Source organism: Carassius carassius, chromosome 9 (genome assembly GCF_963082965.1).
Source record: "Carassius carassius chromosome 9, fCarCar2.1, whole genome shotgun sequence".
NCBI lineage: Eukaryota > Metazoa > Chordata > Actinopteri > Cypriniformes > Cyprinidae > Carassius > Carassius carassius.
This window is the reverse complement of record NC_081763.1, coordinates 19717608-19730440: the sequence shown is the minus strand read 5'-3', so window position 1 is coordinate 19730440 and position 12833 is coordinate 19717608. Positions and strand designations below refer to the sequence as shown.

The 12833-nt window shown below is 37.0% G+C and overlaps 1 protein-coding gene across 1 annotated transcript in view; it reads left to right on the top strand.

Moving 5' to 3' along the window:
* The first annotated feature begins 7324 nt into the window (after positions 1-7324).
* Positions 7325-12833, top strand: part of LOC132149222 (retinoic acid receptor alpha-B) — a 113806-nt gene continuing 108297 nt past the window's right edge. Inside the window, exon 1 of the mRNA XM_059558253.1 lies at positions 7325-7395. The gene's annotated coding sequence lies outside the window, so the exon portion shown is untranslated. The remainder of the gene's footprint in view (positions 7396-12833) is intronic.

Below are 12833 nucleotides of genomic sequence, written 5' to 3'. Positions count from 1 at the left end.
TTCATATATCTGTATAAATATATATTATTATATATCACTTTTTTAAATCATTTTTCTCAGTGTCCCCATGACTTACTTTTTTTAAAGTACAAACATGTCTGCTTATTATTTAGTTATTTTATGTAAACTCAGCGAATATTAAATATCTATTGTGAAAATATTAGGCTTTCTAAAAAAAAAAAAAAAAAAAAAAAAAGGACTTTGAAAAATTATTACTGTATGTTTGATATGTAGCAAAATAGACATTAGGCGGCGCTGTTAGCTAAGTATAAAAGCATGACTACGCTTCAAGTCTGCTTACTTTTGAGTGCTGTGCAGCTTTTGCCTCTAGAGAACGGTGGAGGATTGTCTTAATGTATTTCTTGCATTCACTCCAGAAATCACTGTAAAATAATTTTTTAATAAAAGCTCTTGCTGGCATATTCATGATATATAGCCTACAAGATAAAAGGAAAACATATAATGAATCATAAATTCTTCACGTAAAGTTTTGCATGACATATTTTTTAGAATTCACACAACAACACAGAAGCAAACTATTACATGCACATACACATATTAAAATTCTGTAAATATCAGTGCTCAAAACATTCAGACCTATCAGACAAATATCATATGGGCCATCCACCGGCCCTGTAAATCTTTGCTTTTAGTATGTCCCCGCAGGTAAGGTTTTTCCCTCTGTTCACATCAGAGCGAAAGAGGAAATCTATTAGTCTGACAGCTCTATCAAAAAAAAAACTGGCCGCAGCTTCTCCCCTGAGACCTTCCAACTGACGGCTTGCAGGAGTAAAGATCGTAGAAATGGGGGAGAGAAAAGGAGAGCGAGAGAAAGAAGCGGAAGTGGCAGTGAGTTGCGGGAAGAAGAGGGTATGAATTAGACTGCAATTAGCTTTGAAGATTAGATTTTGAATGAGCTTTTTTCCCCTGAACACGTTCAGATTATAGCTACAGCAAGTCAGCAAGTGTTTCATCTTGACAGTCACTGTAATAGTGCTGAGACAGAGCAATGAACTAATGCTGCTCATTATAAGGCAAGGTCAGAACTGTAGGGATTCAGCGCTTAACCTTCAAGGCCTACGGGCAAGGGCTTACCATACCAAAAGAGCAGAAAGAGACAAGGGAGGGAGACGGGGGAAAAATGGGGGAGATTTTTTTGTCATTTTCAAGCAATCTATGAAATATGACTGCAGCAGTAACACGGTCTCAACAAACGCATAAGTCATATGTCACACTGCACTGTTAGTACAAGCATACAAAGCAGCTTAGCTTCAACTCACTGTCAAAAACACCACAGTATGATGGGAATACAGGATGATCATGAACACAGGAGATTTTGAGCAGAACTGAATAAATATAATTTGCCAGTAAGTATTGGTTTAAAATGTGTCTAAATAACATTTGTTTTTGTTTGTATATTTTATTTAAAATGTTGTTTTTATTTAATTGCTATTATTTTAATTTAAAAATAAAATTTATATAAGAAAGTCAAGTGTAGACAGAAACTAAAGGGGTTATATTGGAACTGGATTGGGACATGATCTTTTAAAAATAAAGGTATTAAAATGGTTTCAAAGCGATGCCATAGATTAAGAAGCAACACCCCTGATTCTTAGAAGAGCCTGCTTATTTCAGGAATGGTATCTTTTCTGTACACTGTGTTTTGAAGTTGTAAGTGACACGTCATACAATCTTTAAAGAAGCCAGGAAGTGAGAGGGGTGAAGACAGGAGCAATGGGTTTGAGAGTGAGGGTGGTGAGTTTCTGAGATGAGACTGCGGTGACTGCCATTCTCATACGTTTCACTTCCTCTCGTGGCCAGCCTTCTCACGCAAACCTCACTCTCAGCTCATGAGATAAGACAGTCAGCTCTTTTCTCCAAGACCTTTACAGTTTTTTATTTAACTTTGAAGTTCAGCAGTATGTTGTGTGAACCAGGTATCAGAGCAGAAACAGTTTTGTGATGTTTGCTTTTTTTGGATTTATATTCATAGCATGCTTTTATTTCTAGGTCTTTTGGGTTGTTCCTTGAATCTGACTCACAATCAGGCGTGTTCTGCAGTTTTGAGAAGTTACTAGGGTGTAACAGGTGAAAAAGAGGAAACCTTTTTTTGTAGCACTGTACAATAATTTGAGTATAATAAATGACATGTAAAAATGATCCAACAAGATGATTATGTTTTCTAAGAATTCAAGTTTAAATAATGACCTGCAAAACAAAACCTTGACATTTTAAACTCTCATTTACTATTATTTATTTTATATATACCCTGTCATATTTATCTCACAGTTTTGGCCTCAAACTATAGCTAAGTATGTACACATACACATACAGAGTAAGATCTGGTCTGGTGGCTGTAGTGGTATCAAATAAACCAGCTGCTGTCTAGAGCAGACCCTCTACCTCTTTCACTCTTAGAAATATAGCTTAGACACTCCCCTGGATCCCTAAACTATTATGTGCATGTAAATGTGTATGACTGAAAGAGTCAAGACAGCAAGAAAGAAAGAAAGAGAGAGATGAATAGAGGAGAAGAGCAAATAGTAGAGTGGAAAGAAGTTATTACGGTCATTAGCAGTGCTAGGGAAACTACTTTAAAAGCTTGCCAAGCTATAAGCTACTTTGTTAAACTACAGTCAAGCTACTGAAAAAGTAGTTAGCAACAAGTACAGGTACTACGCGAACATTTTATTATTTTGCAAACATTTTGAGACCACTATTAAAGATCAGACTTTAAACAAACAATCTATAAACATTACCGGAAGAACGTTTGTTCATAACTTTGAGATGACTCTAATATTAGCTACAGTTCTGAGAAGGTTTCCTGTTTGCTGGGTATATAGCAACAATAATAATCCAAAAATATAATTTCTGATTTAATTGTTAAGATAGATCCTTCAGTAAGGTAGAAAATGCATAACTGATTCGACAATGCATAAATGCATAATCGATTTAAAAACAGTGTGCCTAGTACAGAGATTTAAACTGTTGAATAGTTTTAATCAGTTCATTTGCATGGAGCACGGAAAAAGAACCAATTCATTACAATGAATCTGACTTTCCAAAGCTACATATTATTGAGAGGACCATTTTGAGAAATAAATAAATTATTCACCTAAATGAACTAGAATGCATCAGACTTTGCAATGCTGCTGTATGTGTGTGAAAGAAGACTGTTTAGTTCTGTGCATTTGATTACTCTGTCAGTTCAGACTGGAAAACAAACACTGTTAAAAGATTTGCTCAGCTACTGTCCTTCTGTTTTAGGTAGGCTAGTAACTCTGTCACTTGTCATATGGTCTATAATAAAATATGACAGTTTGATTCACACAGAGTTCCACAGTTACATTATCATGAATAACAATTTGCTTTAAACAAATTCAATATAAAATAACTTTATAATGAAAAGTGAAGATTATTGTATGTAATATTACATCCTCAAAGCCAGTCAGAGTTCAGAGGTGTATTCATGCCAGACATTTCTCATGACCTTGAATACTGACATGCTCATCAAGACTGAAACTTCTGATGCCTGCCACTTCCTGTCTCAGTATCTACATCCTGTATTTTCACACCATGACCCTGAGTTACCACACCTCAGTGGGTGGCACATTAACTTTTGTAATGTGCTCTCATGCTGTTTTGTTGATATTTATCTTCAAAGTAAGCGTACCAGGGCCTTTTTTTCACCCCTTGCAATGGAAATTTCATCTTTGATTGAGCATTAAAAACATATTGACATTCAGTACAGAAACAATATCTATGTGTGCACAAACAGAATGCAAGGCATAAAAACATTAAATTAAACTCCCAGCAAAATTGTATGTGCCATCAACCTTTATATACAGAGTGTTTTGACCTGAAGAAGATGCATAATAACATTTGCACCAGATATTACATCCCTTCAGGTTTAATAGCGAAACCTAGACATAATTAAAAACTTTTCTAATTGAATACAAACTTAACAATCTACACCCATTCCCATATTTACATCCTCTCTCTCTCTCTGATCCCCCATACTTCCTGTTTTGCTGGCTAGACTTCACTGGCAGATTTACAACTGTGGGGTCAAAGTTTTACAGCAGCGTCCTATAAATCGTGTTCCACCCTCTCCCCATGTGCCCCTCTCTCTTCCTCACAGCACATACCCGTGTGTGGTACTGAGAGAGGCACACAATGCAGTTGGAAGTTATTATGGTATTATTAACTCTTGCAATGTTTCAGTAACATTCTACTAAATCATCTCTGTCACTCACATCTTCATTTTATTATTCAGGAGGGGAGAGCAGGGATAATTGCAACACTCAATAAATGTAACTTTGGGAATAACATGAAACACAAAGAACTCAGAGAGCCCATATCAAGTATGTTAAAGCACAAGTCAAACACTTTTGTTAACTAAACTTGACCTAAAATTTCAATAATTTAAGAACACGTCCGCATGTTTCTGGTTCTCTGACATCAGGTATAGGTCACATGACAAGGAGGTAAACAACAAAAGTATAATATTATATTAGAATTATTATTATTATAGATTTTTTCCCCATTTCTGTTTATTTCATTAATATTTCATGAGTTAATTAATTAATAATGTTTCATCAACTCACAAACTCCAGTGGTTCGCAAACCCCAGTTTTGGAAACCCTGCTTTACCTCACACACACAGAAAAAATGTAGTTTTTCAGTAATAACACAAATAGTTAAAACAAATAAAAATAAAACAGTTTTGAGTAAGGTTATAGCAAGTAAAAATGTCTTATCTCAGTAACTTTTGACTTTATGGTTATAATTTATTAGGAATATTTAATCTTATATGTTGTTGTGTTGTTTTTGGGCCTGATTTAGTGGAAATATTTCAAAACATAAAAATAAACCAGAAACAAAACCAAATCTGTGTTCCTCACTTTAAGTAACGTTTATCAATGTAGACTCTTACAGCAATCGAAACGAGGGTCTGGCTCATGCACACTACAAACAAATATAATACGTTATAAATATATATATAGAATATTATTAATAGTTAAAATATGTTTGTAATACAATATACAAATTTCATTATTACATTTATTTAATGTACTTTTATATTTAATCTGCCTTGATTAATTTATACAGTTAAAAGACACAGGAAGTAGCCGCTAATGTGTCAAAGATGTTGTAGGATATAAACTACATGTTGTCAGCATAAATGAGCAAAAAAACCTAGCCATATTTCACTAGCCCACTTTAAAACTCGATTTGCCTTCCCAAGTTACTCCGTTACAAGGCAGTCGGTGGGAGACTAAGCCTCGAACCCCCACTTTTTTTTTTTTTTGATATCGTGCCCACAAGCACACACTGAGCACAAATCCGAAACAGATGCAGCGTGATCCCTCACATCTTCACGCTGACACACAGACTCTCACCGCGAGTAGGATCGATAAGGTGTATTGATTATGCCTGGTGCTGACAGGCCTGCTGCAACTCTGCCTGTTCTGATCAATTCAGAGCTGCACTGGGATGGCTTGAGGTTAATTATATTTATCAAGGGGATCTACTCAAGGGTGTGTGTGTTGAAACTCAGGCTTAGACAACACAATATCAGTTTGAATGGGAGGTTGGGGTTTATTTGAGTTATTTCGTATGTATCTGTGAGCCCAGAGGGTGTAGGTGTAGTATTTCATAACTGCAATAGTGTGGATGTATTTGAGTATGTTTGCTTAGGACTGTGGGTCATTGTCTGTTTCCTTTCTATTGAGCTTCATTATTGTCTAAAGGTTGTTTCCATTATATTTTCAGCAGTAAAAGAAAAACACTTTGACGTTCAGTTCCTCATGCAGTTGTGCAGTGTGTCATGTGATGTTCATATCAGTGGTCAAAAATGGTGCAACACATAAAGATAAACACACTGGGAGCTTTTCATTTAAATGTATTTATTTAGTTAGTTAGCTTTGCTCTTCCACTCTGGAGATTGGTGACCAGTACTGGTTTTACTATATATACACTACTGTTCAAAAGTTTTAGGTCAGTAGATTTAAAAGGATGCAATGAATTGATCAAAAGTGACAGAAAAGAGATGTATAATCTTACTGAAGACTCTATTTCAAATAGAAAATTCTATTGTTTTGAACTTTCTGTTCATGAAAGAATCCTGACAAACAAATCACAGTTTCCACAAAAATATTACGCAGCACAACGGTATTCGATATTGACAATAATATGCAAAAATGCACATTAGAATGATTTCTGAAAGATCATGAGACACTGAAGAGCGGAGTGTTGACTGCTGAAAATTTACTTTGGCTATCACTCAAATAAATTACATTTTAAAATATATTCAAATAGAAATTTAAATTGTAATACTTTTTCAAAATATTACTGTTTTAATGTATTTTTGATCAAATATGCAGCCCTGGTGAGCATAAGAGAGGTCTTTCAAAAACATTAAAATATCTTATAGATGCCAAATTTGAACTTGAACAGTAGTGTTCTGTATGTTATTGTTTTAATATGAACATAAAGTTTGGCTGCTGTAATTGCTGCTCTCTAGTTACTGAAAAAAAGGAGCTTTGTGACTAATATATTTGTTAACACCTAAGCACTGACACATATAACATTAAATTAGCAGTCTTTCGCTTCTAGGAAAACTAAAAATATTGATGACTCATCCAGATTTGTCCAATCAAATGCTCTCTGGAATGATAAGGTCCCGCCCCATATGACCACCTAGCAACTAGCAAATCATGGCGCCACTTTATAAACAAAGTTGACAAGCCCTTCAATTTGTATCACCAAAACTTCCTGTTTCAACAGGAAGTACATCAACACAGGAAGGAAAGATTTGTCAAGTGATTTCAACAGGTTCTTAAGACACATTTCTATCTCAGGAGACATAATACTAATGCTTGCACATGCTAAATGTACATGCTAGCTCTGATAACACTATATTTGTTTCATAATTCAACTTTATGTTAGTGCAGAAATCTAAAACTTCGAATCAGATTCATCCATTGTTCAAACAAAGATTTTTTTTTGTGTGTGTGTGTGGGCATGTCTGTGCACCCAGAATGCCCTGAAGTGACCCCAGTTTCACTTCTCTTTTCAGAGGGTGTTGATGATAGTGCTTGGGCACCAAATAAACAACAGCAAGAGGAACAGGAAGCCCTTGGTGAGGAGCATTGCGTGAGAGACAGTGAGAAGTGGGCTGAGGTTTTGAGCATATGTGTGTGTACGTGTGCGCTTCTGTTCTTCACTTTAGTTTTGCAGTGGCATGTACTGACGGGTGAATGTTACCCAGTGACCTGACTTTTCATATAGAGTCGTGGCTGTTATGCTTTTATATTTTCTCAAAATCTGCATATGAAGTATAGTGGATATATGAATCTTTAAGAAGACTTAACAGTGTCACTCTCTCTTCAGGTAAGAAGAAATCGGATCAACTCTAGAATTAATATTACAGTAGTCTCTGTGGCGCTTGTAGGTGGCTATTTTAAGAAAAAAATCTAGTGTTACAGTTTCCTCTTGCAAAGATAGATTTTCAGGACTTCTGGAGGAGAGGATGTATGTTTTGTGAGGGGCTCCTGCTCACGAGGGCTGACTGCCCGATGCCTGCTCACTGTAATGTGAAGCGACAGCTAGCCTTCACGCACCGGTGGGCTCCGTGTCCTAAAATGGACACAGGAGGACTCTTTCATGAAAAAAAAAAGGGGTAGAGGCAGGAGTATGTGGGAACATCTTTTTGTAGAAAGTGAAAGACATAAAAAACAACCTGATTGTTTGTTGTGCAAGCATTTATTCACTTATAATGTAGAAAGTTTTTTTTGCGCAATTTGGACCAATGCTAAATGTGAAAAATAAACAACATCTCTATTTTACCTTAATCCAAAATGCTTCATATCTGAAAAATGACTGTTTTGCAGTCCGTTTTGAACGCACACACACACACACACACACACACACAAGAAAGCACAAATGTAGGTGAGTTGATTGAGTTCAGAAACAAATGGGAGGAATCGAGAAAGACAAGGTAGGGAGCAGCATGTATACATAATTCACCCCGACTCCCACAGTACCATGCGCCTTATATAGTGAAGTGGATGTTTATTTGTGTTACTTATTACAGAACTAATGTATTCTTACTGTGGTAATATCATGGTTCTGGATGATAGCTATATTTACATGCTAGTCCTTGGTAATACAAATTATGTCATGTTACTATCATAGTACATTAAACAACATGGTATTAGTCTGGCAGATGTCATAAAAACAGTGTTTTGTTATGGTATTGTAACATGTCAGTAGAGCATGGTGCAACGCAACGGAAGTCACTTTGGATAAAATCATCTGGCAAATGCAATTTTGAAAAAAAAACAACAATACTTTTTGTCATGTATTTGTACATTTGCCATCAACTGAATCCATGTAAACCAAAACAATAAAAATGGGCAGCAGAGTGATCTCTCTCTGCACTGTAATTGAGGCAGCAAAGATTCTTTTCCTGGTCCTTCTCTAAGGCTTAATGATGTGATCAATAACCAATTAAAAAAACGGACCAGCAGATTATCTATGTTACACTCAAGCTTTCAAAAAACACAAGCAGTAAAAACAGGAACGTCTGCCCGTCAAGTGTCTGAATGCATGTTGCCATGTTTGTAAAGCGTAGCAGTTAATGCATAAAGAAAACGTGTGTACAGGGGGTTAATAAAATTGTCGCCATGTTGAGTCCACTTCCTAAACATGCAGTCTTTTAACAAGCATCAGTTTCCACCTAATTAGTGCCTAGGATTTTAATTGCAGTTTACAGAGTTGTTCGGTTTTATTGAGCTTGTGAATGTGTGTTTGTGTACAGTCAGAAAGGGCTCGTCATGCATCAATTTGAGCAGGCAGCTTCTATTTATGGAACTGTTGTGACTGGTTATATATTAGTGGCACTGACATGTATCTGTGATCTTGTTACCAATGAAAAATTGACTAGAAGAGGTTTGATTTTTTTAGTGATGACAAAAGGTTACGAATATGATTCCGGTAAATAACCACAACATTGATCCAGTAGTCTTGGGCAACTTTTTTATGTTGTTGTGAATTTGGGTCAGATGATGTTCAGAGAGCACATGAAGAAGACAAGGTAGGATGTGGTAAGTGAGGTGAATAATTCATTTGTCTGTCTTCCATGTGCCTTGTCTGCACTTTCATCACCCTCATTATCCCTGTCATCACTGGGCTCTGTCCTCTTCACGGGCTCCTGGTGCCATTCACTCACTGCCTCTGAGAAGGCAGCACTGTGCCTAATGCGGATATATTTCAACAGATTAGTTTCCCTGAGAAGAGAGGATGGATTGAGAGTCTTTTGTCCATCAAACTGTACCTACTGTAGCCTAGCTGGAAACATTTACAAACTATCATACAAAATTTATTTTATGCACTACTATTTAAAAGTCTAGGGTCAGTAAAATTACATTTGAAGATATTAATGCTTTTATTGAGCAAGGATACACTAAATCTATTTAAGAGTGAAAATAAAGACTTAAGAACCCCATTCCATTCTGAGGTTCATAATCATTACTCGTATTCAGCCTCAGCCAACCATTATTCCAACACTATCAGCTCTTTGAGGGCCATATGTACTGTCAGTCCTGATCTGATCCTACCTTCCTGTTTTGATAAGAAATATGTCAACCAGTCTAGGAGTACGAAGATGAACATTATGCACTTTGAAAAACAAATAAAACTGAACTAGTGATAGTACAAGAAACTAAAGAAACTCAATGAAAACCAACCCCACTTCTTTCTGCTCTCCTCAAAATACATCTCAGTAATTCTACTACCCTCATCTTATGGCAGTACCTCCGACCTACATTCTGCCTTTTTTCCCCTCTACTTTCTCCCCACTCACTTAGTTCTGTCTATTGTTATCAGTCTGTGTAACAGGCTTCATTCCATGGCTTTGTTCTGGCAGGCGAATGAGCACAGAAAGGGAGGTGGAGGGTTGGCAAGAGAAAGGGCAATCGAGTTTGTTTCTTTAAAGGATATCAGTCACTTCGATATGATCGGCCTCCCAAGCAGCAGATTCACAAACACGAGACTTCCTCTCCATGAACCAAAGGCACCAACAATCATACTTCAGCTCTAGCACTCACACATGAAGGGTGTTGATACTCCAATAAAACAACTCTAGACATGTTTGAAAGCTAATAAATGGCACAAATAGTCAAATAACAGAGGAATAATCAGTCATAAAATCAATAATGTGCTACTACAACTGTTAAGTATTATGGTGACTAAACAGTCTGTATGTCTGGCTTAACTTACTTTTGATTGATAAATGAAAAATTCAGCGTATTTTCTTTTGAAATATTTTACACCAATTTAAGAACTATAGACTATAATGACTACAGTACAGTGTTAACATTGATATAAGGTTATCAAAGAGAGCTGACAAAGATTTGAAACATCCCATTACGATCTCTGACGGTTGGCAAGGAAAATAAAGGAGACATAAACGTGCGCTAACACATGCACTTTAAATAAAAGTAAACCTGACTGCTCTGCCTATAGATGCTAAAGGGTTAAGTACGTTCACTGCCCGCATCTGGGAGTCATTTAAAACATTCCACAAGGCTTACCACATGCTTTCATACAGGCTAAACCCCATGAAGCAGATTTTTCTATCCAGAGCTGGAAGTTTTCAAAGAGTAAATATGAGAAAATTAAACTGTTATAGCGTTTTTAAAGGCTCTAGATGAGATGGTGCGAGGATGGCAAAGAAGAATGTACTCGTATGGAGATCTGTGACTATCTTTGCCTGTCTTTGTGTACCAGTGCATGTGTGGATCAGTAGTAAGGCTGTCCTCTTTGAAGTGGTGGGATGCTAAACGGCGCTAGCTCTTTCCCACCAACTGATAGGATCTTCACAGGCTTGCGTTCCCAGCTCATTTCCTCAGGTCAAGTCTTGTGACCCGTCAAGACACAGAGGAGTTTTAGGTGTGTGCTCTAGCTGCAATCCAAAGGCCATACAAATTAAACCTTGTGCAATTAAACAATGACAAAATGACAAGCTCACGTAACCCAAGTAGGCCTAGTAAATTTCCTTCCAGAACTGCAGTAGGGAATCATCTGCAGCAGATGAGAATAAAATTAAAAATGATTTGGTCTCAACACCAAAAGAGAGTCTGGCAGAAATCTAATACAGTCCAACATCCAAATAACTCCATTCCTTTAGCATGGTGGTGGTAACATCATGTTGTGGGGGTGTTTCACTGCAGCAGGGACTGAAGCACTTCTCAGGATAGAAGGAAAAATGGATGGGGCAAAATGCCATTAAATACTTGAGGAAATTCTGCTGCCCAGAAAGTCAAAGGGAAGAAGGTTTAACTTCCAACATGACAATGACTCAAAAGCACACAGCAAAACAGATCACAGAGTGGTTGAAGAAGAAGAAATGTCCTTGCATGGCCTGATCAGGGCCCAGACATAAAGCCCACTGAAAATCTGTGGAATGACTTAAAGACTGCAGTCCACAAACGCTCCCCATCAAATTTACCTGAACTTGAGCAGTTCTGCAATGAAGAGTGGGTAAATATTGCAAAATCTAGATGTGCAAAATGAGGCAGATCCAAAAAGACTAAAGGCTGTAATTAAAGCAAAAGGTGATTCAACAAAATACTGACACAAGAGGGTGATCCTTTATCCAACTCAGTGATTCTGGTTTAGATTTTCTGGCATATTGGTGTTATTTTATGCTGTATATGAAGTGACCATTTAAAACAGGGATCTTTAGATTTTTCTGGCCAAAGACCCAAAGTCAAAAACCTAGACAAAAGATCCCTGTTTTAAATCGTCATATTAAAGGCTTCACTAATTTAGTTCCATTATACCTCTGAGGAATTCATAACATGAAGTAACACAACTAAAGACTTTGCCAAAACTGGGTGAAATCCATTTTTCTTCAGAGAGCTTGTCCTGTCTGATTAGGAGTACTCTAAAAACTCCATATAACCTTACACATGGGATATGGTTCTAAATATATAACAGGGAAAAAAAAATATTTCCCCCCAAATGTCTTACATTTCATTTTTTTATAGGTTGAAGAAGGGGATTATGGGTCATTAGAACAGCCATTGAAGCCCTTCGGCCAAGCAAACCACAAGTGACATGACTCCATCTAAAGGATAGTTTCTTTTTCTCTTCTATTAATGTTACGTTCCCTCATTTGCAAGGTGATGGGCCATTTAGTCAAAAGGTCTTGGCATTCTTTCAGCAGTTGTACTATCTGCAAACACACTCTGTAGGGAAACCAAGAGGGGTCATTCAGAGCGGGCAGTAATATTGTACACAATGATGAGCAGTAAACAAAGGCAGCTCCTAGAAATAGCTCATGTAAACAAGATGAGAAGAGACAAACGGACAACACTTCCCTGTTGTGGGAAAAAAACTGATTAAACCAGTGTTTGCTGGTCTCTCAACCTACTTAGTCCAGTCTGGCTTGAGATTTCTTCTTTAGTGGCTTAATGACTTTAGTCTGCCTGTTTAACTGATGTTTCACTGTGGATGGCTTCTCTTCTGTTTGAAGTCCTTTGTTGCAAAAGAAGACCTTTTGCCACATTGATACGGTGTCCTTGTCACAGTAAAGTGAAGAAAGGTCATATACGGAGTATGGATGAGCTTGTGTAAATTCAATGCATCATCACAAGATCAATGGTGCTTGCAGTTATTTTTCACACAGTGCACATCACCATTGCAGTTATTTTTCACACAGTGCACATCACCATGTTGATACTAGTGTTCTGAGGCCACAAAGGACAGCAATGCAAATGTTGCTTAAAGCCTTTTGGAGCGCTCTACTACCATATTATACACTG